Source organism: Vidua macroura, chromosome 8 (genome assembly GCF_024509145.1).
Source record: "Vidua macroura isolate BioBank_ID:100142 chromosome 8, ASM2450914v1, whole genome shotgun sequence".
NCBI classification, from domain to species: domain Eukaryota; kingdom Metazoa; phylum Chordata; class Aves; order Passeriformes; family Viduidae; genus Vidua; species Vidua macroura.
This window is the reverse complement of record NC_071578.1, coordinates 4,991,230-5,008,683: the sequence shown is the minus strand read 5'-3', so window position 1 is coordinate 5,008,683 and position 17,454 is coordinate 4,991,230.

The window sequence follows — 17,454 nt, the reverse complement described above, 5'->3', positions numbered from 1 at the left end:
GGTTTGCATACAGATGCACACTGGGTGAGCCTTCTGTCAGGCTTTGAGAGTTTTCTACAAGTTCATTTCCCACCTAGAAGGGCAATGAGCAATTTAGCCTGAGCCTAATGGTGAGGATCTGGTGATTTAACACCCAGCTCTGGCAGCCTGCTCCAAGCAGCAGCTGAATTATCCAAGAGCCAGCAGCCACCCAAACCCAGCCTCAACCCATCCCAGCCACTCAATCCCTCAGCAGTTTGGATAAGGGAAGGAGGCACTCCAGGGCCTGATCCAAACCCAGTCAGACCCACTCAGCTCCAGCCCAGCCCAGCCTGGCTGCTGCACCCTCTCACCAAACCCCACTCCCTGCAAGAGCCAAGGCAATGCCACATCCCTGCTCCTCTGGCTGGGGAAACAACCCCAAAACAAGGTCAGGCAGGAAAACGTCACCTTTGAAATAGAAGGAGGTTTCTGTAGCACATTATCACGTAATGTAAACAATAGTGACACCAGAGACAGCAGAAGTTTGCAGCTGTATTATAAACTCCCTTCCATCCCCCATGCCTAGGAATAAGTCATCCAAACAAGCCCTGGCAGTTTTGATCGCTCAAGAAGCTTTATGGCTGAGAACTGCACAGATGATTTACTGCCACGTCCCCCTTTTCCCCTCAAGCTTGCACTAAACTAGAACTTCACAATTGTTTAATGGGGGACAGCACACCCACTTTGGTTTATTTCCTTTTTCCTTCTCATGAGGACACTTGTTTTACAGTTCTTGAGAAAGAATCTGTGACGTCTGAATGGAGCTGTAAATCCAAGTCTTAAAAACAGCATCTGTCTTTTTGGTTTCTGGGGGTTTTTTGAGGGTTTTTTGTTGTTCTTATTTTGGTTTTTTGGGTTGTTGTGTTTTTTTTTCTTTTTTGTGCTCAGCAATAGCACACTTGTTTTAATGAGCCAACTGTCTAGGTATGAGAGCACATGACTGGGGAGGGAGAGGAGATAAGACAAAGCTCCTGCTGCATCCCTGTGATGGATGCTGCTCTAGCAAAGCACAGAGCTGCTACTTAAAGCTGTTTATAAACTTCAGGCCAGCTCGTTTGTGCTTGGGAAACAACCTGAAAAATGAAGCCCCAGGCCAAGCCCTGATGCACAGAGGTACTGCAGAGCAGATACCACTTTAACTACATTGCCTTCACCAGTCTGAGATCAAATTATGGAAATACTACAAGAGACTTAGTCCATGAAAATTAAGGTATGAAAAGTAATTGTTTTTGTTCTAATTTGAGTAGAAGACAACATCAAAGGAAATGCAACCACCACTTTTATAGGAACAGGTGTTTCACTGAATAAAACGCTTCAAATTCAGCACAAAATATTCCATCTCGAGTTCTGAAAACTGAAAAATCTCAATTCTCCTTTTCCCAGTTTCAGGTTTTTTCCCCTCCCTTCTGTTCTTCCTTTCTCTCTCCAGAAGGATGAAGCAGTATGAGATACTAGAAATACAAGGAAGTCCAACTTTTTTATTTCACTACGATTGTTTAGTTAGAAAAAATTACAAACATTAAGATAGTATAAAAGTGGGATTGAAACATGATTGAAATCATGTTTTCCCAAAGAAAACACGATTTAATGCTTAACCTCTAATTTGGAGCAATTTTAAGCATTTTATGTGTAGATCTTTCAATAAGATATAATCGCTCAAATAATCGCAGAACAATCAAAAAATATTCAAGCTGATTATTTTATTCAATGAAGTTTTCATTAATCTCTAAATAGCACTGAGGTCTTGGGGGAATAACTTGTTTATTTTTTCATTCATTGTGAAAATGCTTGACTACACCATGAGTTTTGCTGTTGATACTAATAATTTATGTTTCAGATTCATATACTGCTGTTTCAGAAACAATGGGGCTGACCTCTTCTGCTAAGAGCCATCAATGAAACAGCAATGTTTATTTATTTAAAAGGAAAACAGCCTGGTCTCTAACTTGCTTTGCTCAAGATAGAGCAAGATATCAGCAGTGACCCACAGACTGCATTTGATATTAAAAACCCAGAGCTACAATTTAAATCTAAATCAAGGTTTGAATTTTATTCAGAGAAAGATAAAAGCTCCTTAATATTTTTCTGTTAAATCAGAGCTTTTCCAAGATCAGCTTTTAAACCGAGTTTTCAGCACCTTGCAGATAGAACTCCAATGGTATTTACCTGTCACTTGAGTCCTTGTGAAATTTAAAGGAACTCTAAAATGAGGCCGATACCTGGTGTCTGTATATGGTTTTGTCTTAGTTTGTTTAGAAGAAAAAGAAGTAGCAGGGGACACATGATTTTATTTTTAATTCAGTCATTTTGTATAATCTTTTCTTTGATGCCTTGGAACTATATTCAGAGTGCAGCAGAAAATGAAAAATCATTTGGCAAAACCCAGTAGAGGCTGAGAATGCAGGGGCAGAAAATCCCTCAGAGCTTTGGAGAGCAGGGAGATGTTCAGATCAAAATTCACTATCTCAAATAAAGAACGTCTCTAGAAAGTACCAGAGCAGAGGACTGCCCTTCTGTGCCAGATGAGCCATTAGAGGGGACATGGATGCATATGTGAGATTAGATCCACACCCACACCAGGATTTTAGCTGCAATACCATTGTCCATAAACAAGAGTGGGTAGCAAATATGGATTATGGTACCTTCTGCAATTTCAGAATCCTTAAACACTGTATGGTGCTCTCATGTCCTCCCTACTCCCCATAAAAATATAAATAATACACATACACACCAGATCTGAACTAACCAGGTAGCCTCCCAAACCAGCCACATTAAAGTTAAACTTTCCACATTAATGGATTAATCATGAGCTAAAATAAAATCTAGGACTTTTTCACATAGACCTATTATTTAAAAAAAAAAAAAAATGTAAAGAGATTAGAATTAGTTATGTAAGGACCCAGGGACACTGTCACTGCTGGAGATGCTAAGGAGAGGAGAAACATTTCAGGCTGGGAAAACACTGCCTTGCTCTTAGGAAGGGAAACCGTTAAAGTAAACGAGATTCTCTCATTTCAGAAGCATTTGAACAATGGTTAGTTTCAGTTTAGCTGCTGAACTTTCCACAGGCTGGGTGTGCTCACAGCACAAGGTGTACCAGCCCTGGAAAACCATTCATCAAGCTGGAACGGCTCTGCATCTGCTGCTTGAGCTTTTGGACTCGGGCTGCACAATTTGAAACCAGAAAGTGTCAGAACTCTGCTTTTAGCCTGGATCTGCAGCCTTTAAAGCCCAGCACAATTTCCTGCATCCCACCACCACCATCCCCCGCACCTTTCACAACACACACTCCACTTTTACTCACCACTGCCCCAAAAAACGCTGCACACACATTTCTGGCTCCCAAGGAAAACATCAGGGAGTGGGCGTACTTCCTTCAGATTGCATTGTGCTCAAAGATAAGCCAAGAACAAAACAAAGAGAGCTTTATGAGCAACTGGAATAGCTGCTTCTGAGGTTTCCAGTGCTTCAGTAAGTTTAAAGTGAAGTGGATATTAATGACAAACAGCCACTTTCTTGATTGTCAGCTCTGGCATGGCTTTTTTTACTGGGTGAATCAGGAGAGGACGGAGCTTGCTGATAATGCTGAGTTTGTGGTGTTGGTCAGTGAGGGGAAGGTCAGAAATGCTGTGGTGCAAATACTACCTAAGAGAGGGACAGAGAGGTAAATTTACCCAGGTTTGTTACTTTTCAGTAGATATCAGAGCTCCACAAAGCCTCCCAAGAACCTGGCCTGCCGGGGTGAAACATCCTGGGCGAGATGTGTTAGGCAGGACATGCTCCAAATGGAATTTACCTATGTTGCATAAAATCTTTCATCACAGAGGGATCTAGCAAGCTTTTCTCAACAAAATCCTCTCCCACTTCTGATGTTTGCAAAAAGCTTCTGGCACTTGGCAAGCTGAGCTTCTTTGAGTTAGGAAAAAGACCTTTTATTTGTCTCATCAAATTCTTTTTGGTTTGTGTTGATATGAAATTGTTAAAAATCTCCATTTCCCTTCTCCAGCCTGCCAAAATAGCAATTAGCTGCAAAAGGTGGCTGATTAAAGTCTCAAAGCAACACAGAGCTTGGAATGATTTTAGCTCTAAGTGATAGTCTCTGCAAGTGAAACCATTTGTTTTACATTCTGTTATCTGGAATGTACTACCTAAGAGCAGCTTGTAACACACAGAGATTAAGAGCAGTGGCTTAGAAAAGAACTATGAAGGCTGCATTCAAACCTTGGGCTTTTTTTTCTTAAAAAAAGAAGAAGAAAGTCCCATAGAGAAGTTCTAGAACTGAAGTTTACTATGAAGTTGCGTAGAATAACTTGCTATCAGCTGAATAATTGCTTGCTAAGACAGCACAGAAAATCAGGGTAGTTTGGCTTTAGGGTGTTTGTAAGTATTATAGTGAATAAGTATTATAGTGAATATACCAGCCCTAACAGGAAGGGTAAGGGTTCCCCACATTGTTTTTTCCCCAATATAAAATTTGGACAGGGCTAGGATTGCCCCTCTGAAGGATCTGACTGGTTTAGGCAAGAATACACCAGAATTAAGCCCTGGAGAGATTCTGTCAAAGCTGTCCCCAAGTCATGTTGGCACTTCACATGATGCAGCATTTTCCTAGTGACAACAGCAAATCCAGTAATGACAAATGTAGAGATTTCTAAAATTACTACAGAAATACTTTCCCTGAAGCATCATCAAGCCAGTAATACCTCCAGAGTTTTAGGATCTCTGAATCCATGAGTTACACCAGATACAGGAAATTACATAGAAGTCACAAAAGTCATTCATTGGCCATTGATTTTTTTTTTTAATATCACAAATATTGGCAGGGTCAAGATATGAAAAATTAACAGTCGTGGTCCAGAGCAACTGTGCTGCCCTAAGTTTAAATATAAGGTGGAAAAGGGTGGAAGCCTTCAAATGGACTCTCATATTTACATCATGTGTTCCCATAATCCAAACCAGAGTAGAAATATCAATCACATGTTTTGGTTTCTTCTATTTTTTTAAGTGATAGTTCAGAAATACAAACCACTAAAAGGAACAAAGTAGGGCAGAATACAAGAGTGGTCAAATAATTTGATTACATGCCTTATGATTGCACATATTACATTTTATATCTATGTAATTCAGATAATTAAGCATCAGATAATCCACACAGCCTCTGCTTTGGCCACTTTACAGGGACAATATTGTCACAAGAATGATTGAGAACAACTGGCATGGCGTAATACGTGGCTCTTTAGAGCCTGCCAATACCCAAAAGTGGGAAAAAGACCCAAAAATGTGTATTTAAAATTAATGGCACAGGAAATAAAAAATGACATTCATTTAACTGCATAAGAAGGAACAACATTTCTAATAACCTATGTTTCAAATGTCTGCTAGGCTGAGACAAAACCTGACTTTGAGAAGCAAGGTACCACAGAGAATACAGGAAGGAAAGTACTGGGAGTGGAAGGAAACCACTTTTCCCTAACTACAAAACCTGTTTGTGTCCAAATATTCATCATGGGCAATCTAGGAAGACTCTTTCTTGCCACCACACTCCAGTTCTCCTAGAAAGTCAAAAATCACTGACATGCTAAAAGATGTTGTATCTATCATTCTTAGCAGGAAATCCTTAAGAAAATATTCTGTAAAACCCAGCATTTAAACATGGCTGGGTTTTGAGCTTTCTTTGACATGAATAACTTTTAGTTCTTTCTAATTTCATCCTTTTGGATGACCTGCCATGTTCTAAAAATTATTTGGTACTTTTTCTTAAAGTATCAATGTTTAGAGTGATCATATGAGTCTTCATTACAGAAAAGGTCCTGTAAAGATGAACTCTAAAGGTCCAAACTCCAGAATTTCATTAAAAAATATATCAGATTTTAGCTGTTCTAGCACCTAGCTAAATATTAGAGATGTGAAAGACAGACGAGAGGTTTTATATATTCAGGTTTAGCAATAGTGAGCTGCAGACTTGATTTTTATTGTCAGAGCAGATAATGATAGTTTTAAGTTCAACACTTCACAATTTAGATCCTCATCATGCCATAATGTAGTGACTTTGCAAAATAAATGGTGTCCTTCCAATAAGTACTTCTACTGAAAATATATATCTGAATGAGAATTGAAGTAATTATAAAGCAGTTAAATATTTAAATCTAGTGTTCTGGGATTGTTAAGGAGTTGGATTTGCATTAATAAGAATTTCTTTGAGCTGCTGAAAAATATGGATTTGAGAGAGGATGTGGAATAAAATTCTGCTTGACAAACATAAGCCACACTTGAAACCAGCTCAGAAAAATGTCCAAAATTTACCTCGAGAGCCAAGGGAGGGCTGACTGTCATAGAACAAGGCTGAAAACTGTTGGCTAGCTTGCTAAATGCAGCTCATTCCAACTCTTTGTGTATTCATGCACCACAAACATCAGCCTTGACTCCTGAATCCCTGCTCTGAGCCATCCCAGTTCCCCCTGGAGGGACAGTCAGAACCCCACCTACTGCAGGACACACAGACAAGTTCCAGTCTGTTCCCTTGATGCCTTAAGCAGCTGGAGCAGGGGCTAGATGGAGTTCAGAGGAATAAAGTGCAAATTTATTGAAGAGCCTTCAAAGGCCACACCTGGCAGTGCCTGGATGGCTCCACAATGGAAGCAAAAGGGCTTGGTCATGAGATCTCACATTTTTATAAGTTTTAGTCCATTTGCATTAGGAGTTAACTGTCCAATTAACAGCTTCAAATGATGAGGTTTCATCCTCCTTGCTTGCTTGCCCACCCTCCTCTTCTCGCATTGTTTATGCTTTGGGCCTGAAGTTTGAAGAACTTGTCCTTGAGTCTCCAGCTGGAACAGGATTGTTTTGTCTTCACCACCCTGTGAAAAGATCCTAGTGACACTTCATAGAAAGCTAAAGCTGCACACCAAAGCAGAACAGAAAAACTTAAAGCCTAAGGTGTCACCCTGAGCAGCCTGGTCAGAGCTGGCAGAGGTTTTTGAAGGCACAGCCCATGTGCACATCTCCTGTGCAGAAAAGATTCTTTGTTCAAAGCTCACTACCTCTTCTTCCTCTCTCCAGCTAGCTGCACCCAGCTCTAACTTATGGCGTGTGTGCTCTTTGCACATTTCCTCTGCTTAGAGAAAAAAGAAACTAAACCCCACACCCAACAAAACCACCACTTTCATGGCCATAAGCCAGGTCTTGCACTGATAATGGGATTTGTATTAAAACCAGCAGTCGGGCACCTCGATTCCTATTTTCTAGTGTCCTGTGATGTACAGAGCAGCCATAAGCTGTGCTACATTTGGGGTACAATATTGCATTATTTCACAGGACAAAGACTGAATGTACCCTCTGCGCCTTGCTACAGAGGGGTCATTTTGCCATGTATTTATTTCAAGTCCCAGTGTAGCACAAAAATGGGGGAAAGCAGAAGCAAGGATTAAACTGTCAGTATGGAAGGGGAGGCTTGAAGCAGGATCAGCCCAGGAGAGACTTTCAGGAAGCATAAAGGAATGATCAAAGCATGGAGCTTGCTCAGGACTTGGTTTGTTAACGTTACCACGGGTTGGTGAATGTGAGGTATGAAAAACAAACAGATCCTTTAGCCATGTGAACAGATTCCAGGAAAAATCACCCAGCCTGAGCCTCTGCACATGGCAGAGACTTCACAGCTCCACATTGCTGCATCTCCCTCATGGACAACTCCAGTTTACATAAGAAAATATTCATCTCTATAACCCCCTCCTTCATCATCATTCCAAAAGTTTTATGGCTTTATGCCAGTATGATGGCAATCCCTTATTTTAACTTACTCCACAGCAAGAATCAGGCTTTTGGACATGGAAACCAGCAAGTTTTTAGGCTTTAGAAGCTTAAAGGAAAGTGACTTTGGGAAAAATCCTCTGGGAATGGGGTATAGGTAGGCAGTGGTGGTGGTTGCTAAACTTCAGCAGGTTCTCCTGTCTTTTCTCAGGTGCCCTTGCCTGTAAGCCTGCAGGAGTCCTCATCCCCAGGCTCAGCTGTCCAAGGAGTGATGAGAAGGACAAGAGAGGAGAGACAATTATAACTCCTAATCTCCTTTGTGGAAGAATTTTAAGAATTTAGGCAAACATTCATCAGAAACAAGCCAGAGAGCTTATTTCGCCTCAACCATTTAGAAGAGGGAAGGAGAAAGGTCCCAAACACTTCTGAGGTCTCAACAGCTCCTGAAATATCCAGAAAAAGGAAAAAGAAAGAAAAAAAAAGGACCTGAAAACGCAGGTTTCAAAAATAGCTGACATACTTTTCTCTTTGCCTATAGTAAGCACAAACCACAGGAGCAAGTTGAAACTCTGCCTTTTCTTTGCCCAATTATTCAAGTGAGGCAAAAAAAAGTCTCTCTCCAAGGTGAATAAATTTCAGCCATAAGTAAAGTCCTGCTTAAATATTGACACAGAGCTGTATATTCTCCACTACCCAGTGTTTTGTTAGCAATTAAAGTATTAGATAACAAGGCACATGTACACAGCTGGATGGAGAGACCTCAAATTTCTGAACAGCGTCCCAGTTTCAAGAGTCAGCATGGAGTCCAAATGACCTTTATCTTGCCAGTGTTAACAAATTTAGATTAAGTACACAGATACCAAATTCCTTGCATGATTTATCGACTGTGTAATGCTAATTTTTGCACCCATACCATTTGTGCAGGCTCATTTTACTCGGTACTGTATGAAGTACCACGTCAAGCACGTGGCAGTGCTGAAGATGAATAGGGATGCTGGGTTTTTTTCTTGGACTGTTTTCTCCTCTAAAATAACCTGTGAGCACCCTGATAATTGGAAAATCACAGAGTACACCTTGCAGGTCAGGTAGGCAGAGGAGTCACCAAGATGCTGCAGAGCAAGGACACTGCTCTGAGTGGGATGGAGCAAGGACCTGCTTGGATGCTGCCCAGAGGCTGAGGCCAAGGTCCTTCTGCATTCTCAGGAGAGAGAAAGAGAGATAACAGATGGAAACAGCACCTTTCACTCTGTAAACTAGAAAGGAATGAGAAGGCTGACAGTGGAAACAGATCTGTTCTGCTTTTTTTAAAGCAATGCTAAGCACTAAATGACTGGCTTTGACATGTAGGTAAAAGTGAAACCCAGAATATTGCTCTGCTTTCCAAGGTTTAAAGCTCTTGTTAGAAGCATTGTTATGACATCAAATTCCAAAACAAATGTATCTATTTCCAGATGTCCACCAGTAGTACTTCAATTAAATCTGTGTTTGTCTATTCACACCTACATCTTTCTATTGAATGTTCTGAAATAATTACATTTTCATTTGTAGGTCAAGTCTGGCAATCAGGATGTAGCAACATCAGCCTTCCTCCAAAAATAAAACCAATTTTAAAGGTTTCTGCTTTCACACCCTCCTCACATGATCATCCCAACATCACTGTCCACTGCCCACCACTTGCACCAGTACAGCATTTTGCAGTGGTCTGACAGAAATCATATTGGTGAAGTCATAAAAGTTATAAAACTGAGAGCAAAAATGTGGGAGCAACCATTGTCCAGACCTGTGACTGTAGAACAGGATTCTCAAAGAGCCCTTGCTGTGATTTCACACCACTCATTGCAGAGGGAACTCTGCCAGCTGATCTGAGTCCTCACTAAGGCATGAAACAGCTCCTTGTATTTCAGAATAATTCATTATTGATCCTCTCAGCCCTACGGCATTTGAGACTCCATATCACTGTATGAAAACCCACTCCAGCTCTGTTTCATGGGGTATTACTCTTAAAGAACAGCAGAGCAGCACTGTAGTTAAAAGTGGAATATTTACGCATACTCACATTGATAAGGAGAGGCAGTTGTAAATAACACTTATATCCTGGTAAAAAGAAGGGTTTTAAGCATGGTGCTTTAGTAGCTGAGTCTTGTAGACTGGAACATGCTGTGTCTCTGGCTCTCCTTTCTATGAAAATTCAGAACAATTATTTTTAAAATTAACCAAACACAGGTCTGTATAAAAAGAAATCATTGAGGTATACAATTCCCTGAATACAGCTGTGAGGTCAGGAGGTCAGACACATGCTGTGTGCCAATAGCAAAAGGTTGGAGTGGATTTTTAAATCCATTATGTTCAAGAGTATGTTCAAAATCATGAAGAAAAGGTTTGCTTCTTACTTGATATCCTCACAGCACATGAAAATCCTGAACACTAAACATAGATTTATATTAGAAGACAGCTTCTTTCTTTATGACAGAATTATTTTGTAATCAAATGCCACAGCCAGATACCACAAGGATAACTTAATGATGTAGGAACACAGAGTTGGCACAAAATAAAGTACAGCTCACAACCTCAGGCTGTGTAAACTGATGCAACTTCCTTGGTTATCCATTTATACCCTTTTATTCATTTACTTTGGTAATTCAGAAACCCAATTTAAGATTTAATATGATCTCAGGAAAGAATCCATAACCCTCAAACATCTGCAGTGATAGTCAACTGATCAATACAATGATGGCATTCACATGAATTTCAGCAGAGCACAATTGAGGGCTTGTGCTGAGTTCTGGGATATGTGTGATAAAATATTTTGGTTTAAATCACTCTAGTCTGAAAGGTAAACCTAATCTAGCAACTCAGCATTCTGGCTTCTCCAGAAGGATAAAGGAAAACAGATTTACCAGGCTGCAGCTGGGAATCTCAGCTTTCTGCCTCATGACAGTCAGTTATTCTAGAAACTCGAGTTTATCTGTCGGGTTTTGTGCTTATTTAGGAGTGGAATGAACAACCTGATTTCTCAATTGAATGTTAGAGACAATCAAGTGTTTGACAGGTTTCACTTCCTTGACTGCAGAGACTCCATGAACAGATTTCAACCTGGATTTGGATGCTCTCCTGAGGAAAACCACAGCAGGAATATTTTCTTGTATTTCTTGATTGCCCTTCTTTCATCAGGTGTTCACAGAGCTGCTGAACTCTCTGTGCTGAAGCCATTTTCTCTGACACTGATCCACCCTTGTCTCCCCAGGTATATTTCCCAGCCACTGCTACCAGGTTGCTGCTCCCCATTCCCTTACACCCACACTTACCCTGTGTGAGACAGCCTGGGGACAAGCCCTGAGCACAGCTTGCACAGCAGCACACAAACATCACCTAAAACAACAGAAACTTTCACCAGTGGCAGCAGCAATCCTGCTGTAGAGCCCCAAGTGCCCTTTTCCACTCCCATATCATCACCTGAGATCTGCCCCTCTTTTGGCATCACATGCTGATTTCAGGATTGGTGTGACCACTCTGTGGGTGAAATTCAGCCTTCAGCAAAAGGCAGGAACAAATAGATTTTCTATGTTTTTCTTTTTCCTCACAAAATTATTCTCCTGCTATGCTCACAAGGCAAAACTGGCAGCATGATTCCCTTCCTCATTGTCACTGTTGTGATCAGACAGAAGTGCTGTACTCACTTTCTTTTGAAGTCTTGGGCAAATATCTGCAATACAAAATACAAAATTGGGCAAATATCTGCAATACAAAATACAAAATTGGGCAATATCTGCAATACAAAATACAAAATTCAACTTCTGCTGACGCAAATGATTTCAAAGGTTGCTTTCATACGTGGTCAGGGATGGCAAGACTGCAATGCTCTTTGTGTGTGAGGTCCAAAGAAGGAAGAAAAAGTGAATTCACTTCAAAACCCAAGCAAATACTCGTGGAATATTTTGGCAGCTATTCACCAGGTCTAGTCTGCATCACATTTTTAATCCGTGTCCATTTCTCATTGCCAAACCAGTGAGACACTCCTGCTGTCTACAGTGTTGTCCAGAAAGGACAACATCTTTGTAATGCAGAATTTGGAAGGGGATTAAACAAAAACCCCTCCAGAATTAGTTGCCAATGGTTAGAAGTGATTTGTTTATATTTGTTTTCTCCTCCTTGGGACGTTTTTGGCTTGAGCACTGTCTGCATCAGCATGAAGGTGGCCCCAGACAGGTAACCCAGACCCATCCTGCTGATGTAAAATTAGTTTTGTATTCAATTCATCAAGCCTATGGCCACTGAAAGAATACTGCTGAGAAAGAATAAGCAAAATATGTAAATGGAGCACACTTTAGCTCTAGCAAATAATTTACAGTGTGATCAGGAGTGACTGCGAGTTAACAGGAGATAATAATTGCCCTTCTGCACTAAAACCTGCTGGCTCCCTCTCCTCATCCTCATGGTTTTGATTACCTTAGGATAAACAGATTGTGCAGTAGGAGATAAACTAAGGACAACACCTTTGAGCTGGGAGTCTGGTTTATATCCTTAACCAGCGAGTTTGGCAACTACATTTTGTTATTTATGTCCTCTGATCTCAGTTTGCATGGCAGGACATAAAAAATCCCAACCAAAAAAACCACATATCAAAAAGCTTGTCAATACTGTGATGCTTGCAGCCATGGCTAAATAACTTTGGATGCCTCTTTAAACCCCCAAAAGTCCTCACTGGAGCTCCTTTATTGCTGCTGGCAGAGGAGGCTGCTCCATCCACTGGATCCTTTCAGACTTCTGAGGCTGCTGACATTCTCACTGCATTCTGTGCCAAGTTTGTATTACTATATCTGCAACTTAAAAAAAAAAAAATTGGTTTTAGGCATCCAGATATCCTGCTGGTCATATGTGCAATTTGGAAGCAAACATCCAATGAGAATAATTTCTCTAAAGGCAGCTCCAGTAAGTTTGCATTCATTTAGGGGTATTTTGCATGTACCTCTTAGATCCTCAATGTCAAAACTACATTTTTTATGCATCCATTTTCATCTTTATCTAAAACAAAATACAAATTGAAGAGCCAGTCTTTTCTGATACAAACAAGAAAGTTCTGGGCTGTGTATGGAGATTACTTCTACCCCAAGAAGGCAATTACTTCAGGCACTTAATTCCACTCTTATCAATTAACTCCTTTGATGGAAGGAATTTTATCTAGTGGAAATTGGACAGAGATCTGGTCTGAAAACTTCCAGCATTTTGCCAATGAACTCATTGCAGGGACACTACTGTGCATATCCAAGGTCTCCAACTATTTAAACTTTAAGAACTCCTCCAACCAAGTATAAATAAAACACATCATAAACTGTCCAGAATGTTCACAAATCACAGAGCCAGACTCAATACAATTGAAGGAGTAGCCCCATGTCCATTAAACAAGTCATCCAAAATCTTTCTTTACCACATATTCTTCTTTAAGTCTCATTAGGGGATTTGAGAAGAAATTAAATTTCTCTTCTAGAGCAAGTCATTGCTCAGACATGTCAGTAATGACAAGGATGTTGTGGTAGTACATGGAGCTCATCAGAACTTCATAGAATTGGAAAAAAAAAAAGAAACCAGGAGGTTTTTGTGCTCTATCTGCAAAGCTCAGGGACAGATGTGCCAGCAGCAGATGATACTGGTCAGAGAAGGCTGAACACGAGTGGGTCCTTTTCATTGCCTGCCAAAACAGAGCAGCCTTGGAATGTTCCTGTAGGAAGGGGAAGAATTAGAAGTGTCTCTCTGAATCCTGCTGTTCCAGCTGCTTCTCAGACTTTTGACTTCAAACTACAATCCAGCTGCTGGTGTTTTCATTCCAATTAAGTTCTGAGTGTTTTTTAAACAAAATATTTTCATAGACCAACTATTAAACGATTTCATCATGATCTGATTTCAAACAGCAAATGCTTGCTGAACTGCAGAGACGGAGTCTGAGAGATGAAGAAACGTGTTTTTGGAGATTATAAAAATGCTAAAAGGATTTAACTTGGCAAGCAGAGGCCTGAGAGCTCAATCTGACTCAAGGGATGCCAAAGTATTGAGGGCTGTGGTAAACAGTAACCCAGACCTCCTCCATAAGCTGTCCATTAATAAGGGACCTGAGGGACACATTATAAAATTAACAATTGGAAAATTTAAAACAAATCCAAGATCCAGCTGAGCATGTGCAATGTCCAGGTTATACGGTCAATGCAGTAGCTGTCTTTAGAAGATCATCTTGCAGAGAACCTGGAAGTGAGTTTTTTTGTTCTAAAATAAAAGTGAGATGAATTTTTAGGAGGTAAAGTGGGAACCAGTAATGCTAGGATAAGAGCTGCTTGCTGCTGCAGCCAATAGTCCTGTATGCAATAGGGCATAGGTGTCTTGGGGAGCTTTAACAAGGATAGGCCCTTTTGGGGAAAAAAAAGCAAATGAGGGAGAGCACAATTTCCCCCATCAGCTGCTTCTTCCTCTGGTGCTGCTGCTGCAGGCAGAGAAGCTCTGATGGGTGGTTCTGCAAGAAGCAGAGAAGATGTTCAGAGAGGCAAGATAAACCTTACAAGCAACGATTCTGTCAAGGAGCTGCATTTGGAGTTGCAGGGCCTTTCTTTAAATCCCAGCAGCCCTTCTGGAGACAGCAAACTGCTCTGGGCATGGAGCACCAGGAGCAGCAGCTGTTGGACTCCGTGGTCCAAGACTCTGGTCCAGAATTGGATCTCAACCAGCAAACCACCTGTCACAACGTGAACGCTCACCATCTCACAGGGTCACTCAGGATTCCAGAGAATCCAACACTTTTCTATCCATTATGGGAAAAACATCATGATCTAAATGTCTGTGGCCATTCCATTATCAGGAGAATGTTGTTGGTTTTTTTTTTCAAAGCAGTGTGCTTGAAGTCAAGCATTGCACCCTCCTCACCTCTCTAGGAACAGCGTAAAGTGGGGATTTAGAGATGGAGACAACTTCTCCACCACTTTACCCTGAAATCATAAGAAGCTCAATCATATGGATCCTAGCAAAAGGCTTACTTTTAATGGCATCAAATGTCCTTAGACTGCTGAGAGAGATCCTTGTTCCTTTTTTAATGGTGAGTCTGGAGTACTGGCTCCATAGCAGAATCAGAAGTAGCTCAGATAAAGATGTGTTAGTAAGGAAAAATAAATACACAAAAATGGGAACTGGCCTTTGTTGACTATCAAACACAGAAACAAGTTCCAGAAACACCAAAAGATTTAGGAAGTGACCTAACATATAGATAAAGTAGAAGGACAAAAACTTATTTTTAAAAAATATTTGTTTGCTTATTGCTGTGGAAATGGATTCCCTTTTTTTCCCCCATTTTTGGAAAACTGTCAGGATATTCTCCACTGGGTAAAGAAGTTCTTGGGACATTGCAGCTTCCCAAGTGTGTATAAGAATATATTCTTTTCTTTTTTGTAAGAATCAACCCAATATGTGAACTGCATAGGAGCACAGGCACCATTACTTGAGTGTCTTTCTCTTTTCATATTATATGAAGAGCATATAGTAATTTACATATGTTTGTAGTGGTAACAGATATAACAAAAATATTGACATTTGTTAATGTGTGCACACTCAAGGAATACCAAGCATTTCTCCTCAAAAGAGATACAATGGATGGAAAAATAAAAAGTTACCTTTTTCTGTTTCATTACCTGTATATCACAGCTGCTTTGAAGAAAAAGGATTGTTACAAAGAACAAATAAATAAATAAATAAAGTGAAATTAAGCTGCTTCTGGTTGATGATAGTTTCCTGGAAGTCAGCTGGTGGACTAAGGCTGTACACAGCACCACAGTGGAAATCCAGAACTCCAGAGCTGTTTAAGAAAGGGTTTACAAATCCAGCAGGCAACTCTGTGAAGTTTGTATTGTATCTTTGCTGTTAATTAATGAAGTGGGAATGTTCCCCCCGAAAAGGAGCAGTCTGTTCATGTCTGCTGCACCTCTTAGAGCAAAAGCAGACCCTGAGACTGCAGAAACCACACAGATTTAGTGACTTACCACTTTGCCATCTGATGCTCCTTTTACCCCCACTTCTACCCCAGGACTGAAAGTAAACCCCTACAAGCTTCTCTTCCCCTTGGCTCTTTTTTAAAAATCCATTTAGAACCTTTGAGGGTATATTTTGAGAGGCTGAAAACACCCAGGAAAAACCTGGAAAAACAAGCATCTTTCCTTTGTTTTCACTCCAGGCCTCTCGAAGCCGCAGCTCTAATGACGTCTGAAAAGGATTTCATGAGCAGAATCTGGAACCTTCAGCCCAGCTGATTGATTGTGTTTAATTGCCTTTTGGTTTCATCAACCCAGAGCCATAAATCTGCTGTGTGTCAAACAGAGGGAGTTGATTAATGGGCCAGCGGCTGTCTAGTCAGGTTACAAAGAAATCTCCACAAAATATGGGTGTTTGAGGATGTGTGTTTTTTAAACTACAGATGTGGTGGTACTCTTATAAGGGCAGGAGGTGCTGGAGGCTCCAGCAACACAGACAACAAATGTGGCCCCAGGAAAAGCGAGGGGCTGCTGCCTCTTCCCTCCTCATCTGCCTGCAGTGAGTGAAACAAAGCCGAAGGAAAACCACAGCAGATTTTTCCTCCTTTTTTTATTGCAACCCCAAGAATGAAGGGAGCTCAGCACACACGCTGAGGAGCCAGCTGACACAGGCAGAGAAACAGAGGTTACAGGATTCCAGTCTGCATCCAAGTGACATCCTTCATGTCTAGGGCTATGCAAGAGGCCAGGCATGAAATTCTGGGGTGATTTTAAAGCTTGCTGGAACCATCCTGAACCTGTTGTTTCCCAAATATTAAGCCAGATGAAGATCCAGAATAATTGTCAACAATTGAAGCAAAAAGTCAAAAGAAGGGCAAGCAAAGCACTGCCAGACACTAAGGGGAAAAAACCCAAAACACCCCACTACTTTTAACTCACAATAATAACACATTTCCTTTTTTTACCATTTCAGTCTGGTTAGTAACATTTTTATTGACCCTCTCAGAACCCTGTAATGATTATGTCTATTATGTGATTACTGAACATTTCTTTAGCATTAGTCTCCTGATGTAAAAACCTGCAAACAGGTTTTTAAGTTTCTTTACGGAATTTCTTGCACAGACCTAGTCTGCATACATAATTAGAAATAAATATAGTATTTTTAGTGAGAAATACAACAAAAGGGCTACTTGACTCTAAAGAATAAATCAACAGATTACATTTCATTGACCACTTGATAAATAAATATTACAACTCCACTGACATGACTGAAGTCTTGGATTACATCAGCTGAAGAAGCCCCACCATTTGTTATAACAGCTGTCAGAGAACAAGTCTTGGAAATTTTAAAGGAGAGAGACAACACCAATTTGAAAAAATATACAGGCGAATTTTTACTACTTACAATTCCCAGCAGAAACCCAAATGTTTGGGGGTTTTTCTCAATTCTCTGACCTGAAAAATGCAAATACTTTTTAAAAATAATCTTACTGGAAATAACTGAAATTGACTTAAGAAAAATGGTAAGAATGGAGGGTATTCATGAAAGAAAAAGTTTCAGCTTTCTCACGGCAGGCCAGGATTTCCCCAGGAATTTTTGTGGTGGTGGTAAGCCATTCTCAAGGGCTTTTGGCACTCAGGGTTTGGCACATGAGCCTTGAAGCTCTGGGACCATGTAAGAAGATGC